Source organism: Rattus norvegicus, chromosome 8, assembly GCF_036323735.1.
Source record: "Rattus norvegicus strain BN/NHsdMcwi chromosome 8, GRCr8, whole genome shotgun sequence".
Classification (NCBI taxonomy): Eukaryota; Metazoa; Chordata; class Mammalia; order Rodentia; family Muridae; genus Rattus; species Rattus norvegicus.
The window spans coordinates 59,185,093-59,192,655 of record NC_086026.1 but is presented as its reverse complement, the minus strand read 5'-3'; the positions used below and the strand labels follow the sequence as shown (position 1 = coordinate 59,192,655).

General features: G+C 47.2%; 1 pseudogene; it reads right to left on the bottom strand.

Moving 5' to 3' along the window:
- Positions 1 to 3,227: 3,227 nt before the first annotated feature.
- LOC134479959 (glyceraldehyde-3-phosphate dehydrogenase-like) lies at positions 3,228 to 4,342 on the bottom strand (annotated as a pseudogene).
- Positions 4,343 to 7,563: the final 3,221 nt, after the last annotated feature.

Here is a 7,563-nt window from a genome sequence, read left to right as displayed (position 1 = left end):
GGGTGGCATTTCTATAGCAGTCCCTCATTTCCTGCCAAGAACAGAGCTGGCCTCTGTGATCCTGGCTGTCAGCCCAGCCAGGCTGTAGGTGGATCATTAGAGACCACTGGACGTCTTCTGGAAGACTCTGGAGCTGTGTTGTGGAGGGAGAGGCATGGCCAGGGTGGGGGGTGTATTCAAGAAGCTGTTACTATCAAATCTGGGGAGCAGACAGTCCATGGCCCAGACAGACCTCTGTTACTCATGCAGAGATAATTCATTTAAGGGGAATGCAGACGGGAGAGATGGAGTGATTCAGAGGCTGAAGGCATTTCAATGGAGCTTGGCGACTGAAAAGCACTTATTAACCCAGGATGCTTAAGCATTAAAAAAGGGCCGGGGGCTGGGTAGAGACACTGAGAAGTTGCCCACACAGGATTTCACTGGAAGGTTGGGTGTTATGAAGTAGAATTCCCCACTCTCAGCCCTTCAGAGAGCTAGTTCAGCCCTTAAAACCTCAGTGAACTCATGTTTTCTAGGCTGTTCGGGTAGTTATCATCTGACCTGTACAGCCATCCTGGGAAGAGATAAGCTGAGAAACTATAAAGTGTCAGACAAGAAGAAAAGCTTTTCTGGGATTTAATTTGAGCCATTGATCACCACCTCCCATAGGAACAAGTTATTTCTCTGTGAGCTGTCATCTTTGAAAGCACGTGGCTTGGCTACTAGAGGCCTTGCATGGTAGAGGACTAGAGGGTCCTCGAGGCCACATCAGAGGCACTGGGACACTTCCTGTCATCTTTTCCCCATGCCTTTGAGTCAATGTCCTTGGGCAGCATTAGGTGGGTCACTCCTCTGATGCCCACTCCTGACCCTACCCCCAGCTATAATAGCTTATGTCCCCTGGCTTGTTTGGAAGCTCCCCCTGCAGTTTCATTTCCATCCTCCTGTACCTTGGGAAGAGGCTCTGGTTTAAAGAAGGCTATCTGGCCCTTGGAAATGAAAGGAAGTGCGGTAGTGCTTGGAAGGAAGCTCCTTCTATTTGTCTCTGTCTACTTCTTCTCCTGGCATAGGGAGATTTTTCTTCACAAACCATTTGTCTTTTTTATAACCTGCCTATTCTGTGTCAGACGGATGCCAGGCAGTGAAGAAGCTGAGGCCATTGCTTGGATGCTTGAGACTATACTAGTAGACCATGGCAAAGCAGTTGGGACAGACCTCCTGCAGGGATGGGTGCGATGCACATCCAGAGGACTGGAAGTGAGCTTGTCCAATGAGCAGGCAGAGGACTGGCCAGCAATGAAGGAGTTAATGGCAGCTAAGCCTTCTTCCTCTGCCCTCCCATCTCTCACTGAACCCAGATGAATAGCCAGTCAGTAAAATGACCCAGTGGAAGGAGTCCAGAATCAACCACTCTGATCCCAGGGGGCATTTGTACTCTTCACAGCACAAATCAAATCACCCAGAGTGAGGACTGGCAGGCTGCAGAAGGCCCAGAGACAAGACAGCCTCTGGCTCCTTCAGGCACAGCAGGGACTTAACCCAGGCCGGAACCTTAGCCCAGGAAGCCCATAGGAGTCTGACCTGCCTGGTTCCTGTGGATCTGGACTCTCTGTGATTTCTCCCTGAGACTTCCTTAGCTATCACAGAGAGGCCTTGCCTCTTGTCCTATCTTTCCCTCACTTTGCACAGAAATGCCACCTCCTTCCTCAGAGTTTACATTGACCTTGACCCATGTGGGTGCTGTGTCGGTGAGAAAGCAGGTAGAGTAGTTAGATTTGAACAGAAGTAGAAAAAATCCAGGATCTGATAGAACCTGAGACTCCACCTCTCCACTGAGGCAGTCTCTGCTGTGTGCAGAGCTCTATCCCTCCCTGCCCCCAGATCCTTCCCTCTAGGAGAGAATGCCCTGAGCCTCCTCCAGCACCCCACTGGCTCTTCTGCACAAGGCTTTGTCCTCTTGAAAGCCTGCAGATTTATAGTTCTCAGCTGCAGACATTCCATCCCTACCATTCCAGCCCCTCACAACCCTGAACACCCTCCTCCATGTCCCTCTCCCAGCCTCCCTGAGTTGCAAGTTGTGGGGGTGGGGCAGGAAGGGACGGTTGACCTCTAAATACTGAGAAGCTCAGCCTGAAGGAGTCTCCTCTGTCAAGCACTCAGGCATCAGTTTCCTGGAACTTGGGTGGCTGTGCCATTAGTATCCCAGAGAGTGTCCGCAAAAAATAAACATGTGTGATTTTCCATTTCACTGTGGTTCTCTGTTTAGCAGTGGCCATGCATTTCTAGAAAATTCTGTTCTGTAATAATTCTCATGTTATTCTGCAATAGTAGGACTTAGGAACCCCCTCCCCTCCTTAGATTGAATTAAGTATCTCCAGCTTGGGAATAATATGGGCAAACCCTAATAAAATTTTGGTGATGGCAATGGGCTATTTGTATGAGAAGAGATGATGGCCAAAGGTGGAAATCTGCCATCTTGGAGAGAGCTTTGGACTCACCCTTGAGCTGTGGGTAAGCCTTAGGCTTAGGGGTCATTTCTGAAGCATGGACCAGAAGTTGGTCTGCACTTGATGGGGGAAGATGAGGTATACTGCTTACCACAGAAGTTATCTCTGCAGATGCTAGAGAAGGTCTTTGTGAACTAGAGCTATTGTCAAAATAATTGTTAGAGAATAATGAGTTTGCAGAGCAAGTTGAGAACAGGCTACAGAGAGATGATGCCAAGATACAAGCTAGGAGCTGGCCTGAAGCTTGGGAAACAGCATCATATTTACAGGGCCAAGGGACCAGGATGGGCAGCCAGAGACTGGATCTGGAGAAAACCACAGTGGGTGATCCCTGTGAGCAATGGCAAGTGTTTCAGCAGCCACTTCCCAGGAAGTTTTGGTCTTGGCTCATATGAGGTAGGTGAAGTCTGGCCACCATGCTGAGAAGTACAGCTGTGCCCATACGTTGGGCATCCCATATGAATATGAGGCACTTTGAGCTAGCCTTAGAGGCAGAGAGAAAGGCACTGTAGAAAGCCCTGGAACCCTAGAGAATGGGTATCTCTAAGCAGATTGCCATTTATGAGCCCCAACTAACCTTGTCTAGAAGCATCTTTTTTATTTTTGGATGCAGCAAACTTTACTGATGGTATTCAAGAGAGTAAGTAGGGCTCCCTAGGCCCCTCCTGTTATTATGGGGGTTCTGGGATGAAAATTGTGAGGGAGATGCTCAGTGTTGGGGTGGGGTAGAACGGGGACTCCTCAGCAACTGAGGACCTCTCTCTTGCTCTCAGTATCCTTGCTGGGGTGGGTGGTCCAGGATTTCTTACTCCTTGGAAGCCATGTAGGCCATGAGGTCTACCACCCTGTTGCTGTAGCCATATTCATTGTCATACCAGGAAATGAGCTTTACAAAATTGTCATTGAGAGCAATGCCAGCCCCAGCATCAAAGGTGGAAGAGTGGGAGTTGCTGTTGAAGTCATAGGAGACAACCTGGTCCTCAGTGTAGCCCAGGATGCCCTTTAGTGGTTGCCTGCTTCACCACCTTCTTGATGTCATTATACGTGGCAGGTTTCTCTAGGTTGCACGTCAGATCCACAATGGATACATTGCGGGTAGGAACACGGAAGGCCATGCTAATGATCTTCCCATTCAGCTCTGGGATGACCTTGCCCACAGCCTTGGCAGCACCACTGAATGCAAGAATGATGTTCTGGGCTGCCCCATGACTGTCATGCCACAGCTTTCCAGAGGGACCATCCATAGTCTTCCATGATTCCAAAGTTGTCAGGGATGACCTTGGCCAGGGGAACTAAGGAGTTGGTGCAGGATGCATTGCTGACAATCTTGAGTGAGTTCTCATATTTCTCATGGTTCACACACATCACAAACATGGGGGCATCTGCCAAAGGGGCAGAGATGATGACCCTTTTGGCCCCACCCTTCAAGTGGGCCCCAGCCTTCTCCATGGTGGTGAAGATGCCAGTAGACTCCATGACATACTCACCACCAGCATCACCCCATTTGATGTTAGCAGTATCTCACTCCTGGAAGATGGCAATGGGCTTCCCATTGATTACAAGCTTCCCATTCTCAGCCTTGACTATGCCATTGAATTTGCCATGGGTAGAGTCATACTGGACCATGTAGACCATGTAGTTGAAGTCAATGAAGGGGTTGTCGATGGCAACAATTTCCACTTTTTAGATACAGAGCAGAAGGCAGCTGTGGTAACCAGGCACCCAATATAGTCAAATCCTTTCACACGCATCTTTAACAGGGCTTTGCAGAATTATTCTAAGGGTCCAAAGCAACTGACGAGTGACCCTTATATGATTATAAGTATGGAATAGTAGTTACCATACACAGTCATCGGGACACTCATTTATTATATGTAAATTTGTAAAGCTCCAGCAACATGAACCATTGTAGGGGAACCATTCTCTCCCAGTACCTTCCTGTCTCAATTCGGCTCTTCTGCCCCACTTACCATGATCCAGGAAGCAAGAGCCACAGGTGAGCCTGGCAGCAGATCCAGCTGTGAGACTGTAGAGAAGGCAGAGAGATGAGGGTGAACTTCAGTGCTTTAGAACCGCTCCTGCAAACATTTGCTTAGACTCTGAAGGGAGAAGAGATGAATGTGAAATCCCATTTTGAGTCACAAGTAGCTATACATCAGCTGTGCCTTAAAGACGGCAACTATTCTAGGTTTGGGGAAAAATAAGTAATGTGCCGATTCAGGAATCACTGCTGTGAGAAAGAGAGATGAGACAAAAATCTTTCTCTCCTCATCACACAGCCAAGCTCAATTTACAGCTCATATTTCTGGCTGGAGCATGTGAGAGAAGCATAGCCCGGCAGGCACGGAGAGCAGCCCTGCTGGAGCGAAGAAGATAAAGGAAAATGGTTTGAGCGTCCATAATACAAGAGGGAGGTATTTTGAGGGCAGCCATTGGACCCTCGCAGAGGGAGACCTTCTTCTGGGCAACCATGAGAACTAAGATGCACTTCAATTGAAAGAAAAATGTTCTTATCCACATAACTATTTTTCAGGATCAGGCAGAGGAATTGACAATGTTGATTCATTTAGCTCAGCAGTATTCAGGTCAAAATCAATCTTGTCAAAAATCCATCACGCACACTCAATAAGTAAGAAAAGGGATACAGGCTCCAGGGGAATCAATCACTCCAGCAGGGAGAGCCAAAAACAGATCTATCATGAGGAAGCTTGCAGTACTCAATGAACTACCTCCTGAATATGCCCTGGGATCCCACCCAAGGTCATGGTCTTCAGTCCCATGAAACATTCAGAACTCCAAGTAAGGTTCAGAACTAAGATGATCCAAGAGCAGGTAGCCACGCTACTGCTGAAACCCCCTTGCAGCCAAAACTCTGTCAAGCCCTGGAGCAGATTTATACAAGTGCGTTTTACAAAGAATCTTCACTCAGCTGGTTGGTGCAGCCCTCTGGAGATCTGCAAGAATCACCATTGCTTAGTTCTCCTGCTGTTCCCCAACCCGTGTGCAGCCTCATATTTGTGGGGAAGAGAGATAATAGCCATCCAGCAGCTTCCTCCCTGTACCTCTCTCTCCTATGGTACAAGCTGAACGGCCTCTACAAGGCCTTAGGGGAAAAAAAATTCACAAAACAGGAAAGCTGGTGCTCATCCATCCTCTTTGTATCGATACCAGAAGTTGGAATTCCCCAAAGCTAATGTAAGGAGTTGAAACTCCCAAAGTTAACACAAGGCAAACCAGAGAAAAGTTCTTCACCAGTCAGATGATAGGGAGGCTTGGCTCCCATCTTCACTATCCATTACTGGCTAAGACAATTATTTCATTTCTATATGTCCCATTTCATATACAGAGTTGGAAAGGACAATGGTATATACAAGTGTTAAGATAACTGAAGACCCAGAGACTACTTGTGAAGGAAGACTACAGCACAGGGAAGCTCTTCTTAGAAGAATGTCCCTGTTGACCACAATTCATGGCTTCTAGTCCCACCTTGCTAGACTTATAAAACATGTGCACACCATGCTTGTATGAATTCCTCTACTCAGAAAGTATCTATCAACCACAGGCTTATCTAGATACCTTCTAAATATGGCTGAGGTAGTGAATGCATGTACAGGATGTAGGAGGAAGGCAGCCTTAAACACATCAATTAACAGTGCAAAGGCCATAAATGGCCCAAGGAAACCTTTGCAGCTAAGGGAGGAGGAAGAAAATGGAGGAAGTGTCCTGGAGAACTTGTTGAATTAGTTTCCTCAAAGCCCTCCCTGAATGGTGTATGCTTGGGTTGAACCTGAGGCGACTGTATTAGAGCTAAGGGAAGGTGAAGGGATAGAAGGCAGAGTGGAGGCTGATGCAGATAGAGCAGGATGGAAGGGACCATAGTACTATACTAGTCTTTAGATGTAATGAGAAATCACTGGAAGAAATGTCATCCGATGCTATGTTTAGGAAAAGTGGTACCCAGTGCTCTTTGGAGTGGATCTAAGCAGGAAAGGGTAGAAGGAAGCAAACGAATTCAAAAGCCTTAAAGAGTTCCAGGAGTGGGGTGGTTGGGGAGGGGAACACCCTTATAGAAGAAGTGGAGGGGGACGGGAGAGGGGGTTTATGTCCAGGAAACTGGGAAAGGGAGTAACATCTGAAATGTAAATTAAAATATCCAAAAAAAAAAAAAGAGTTCCAGGAGCATACTGGGAATTTCATTCAAAGAAGCAACAGTAGTGTTGGGGAGTTTGTACTAGAATTCAAGACACTGTTCTGGAGGCAGAAAAGCAGTACTTGATGAATTAGATATGAAGAGTAAAGAACAGATTCTTCCGAAGTTGTATTTTCAACCACTGGCTACATGGAGATTTTAACTGTGGCTCGGAGGAAGTCTTGGAAGAAGAGATTTGGGGGTGTGGAAGTACAATGAAGAATTCTGCCAAGTCAAAATGCATATTAGACTGGAAAGGGGAAGTCAGGTCCAAGAGCTTAGACTTGGAGCCATTGTATAAGAGATGTTGACTCAAGGTGAAAGATCAGAATGAGATCAACTAGGGGAAGGGTAGGAGGAGAGGACAAAGCCCCCAGAACAGTCACACCCTCTAAATGCCTGTGGGTGTGTAAATTTTACTGGTGGCTGGCTCTAGAGAAGGAGGGCATTTGGTTCCCTGCAGAGTGTGGCTTGTTGGGTTTGCTGTGCTGTGTATTTCTAGAAGGTAGGTGGCATCCAGTTCTAATGCCAGCAATTTTTAGTATTCTAGACCAGAGGAAGGGGGAAACGGAAGCAGGATGGATCTCCCCTTTGAGTGTGGTGCAATGTTACATGAACCTAACACAGCCTTCTTCCGGGACAAGCTATATTTACAGGCTTCTGCAGGTTCCAATGCCAAGAAGGGAAATTAACATGAATACCCAAGAGCTTGAATTTCATGTCTACGTGGTCTCAGCCTGATTCTGCTATAGCAGTCTCTTCTCTGGTGACTCTGTATAGTCCTCCAAAGTCTGAACTGTGTTCAGTCTTTCCTCATTCTGCCTGTCACAACCCCGAGAATCATGCAGTGCGTCAGTCATTCTCTCTAGTCCCTTCCATGCTACG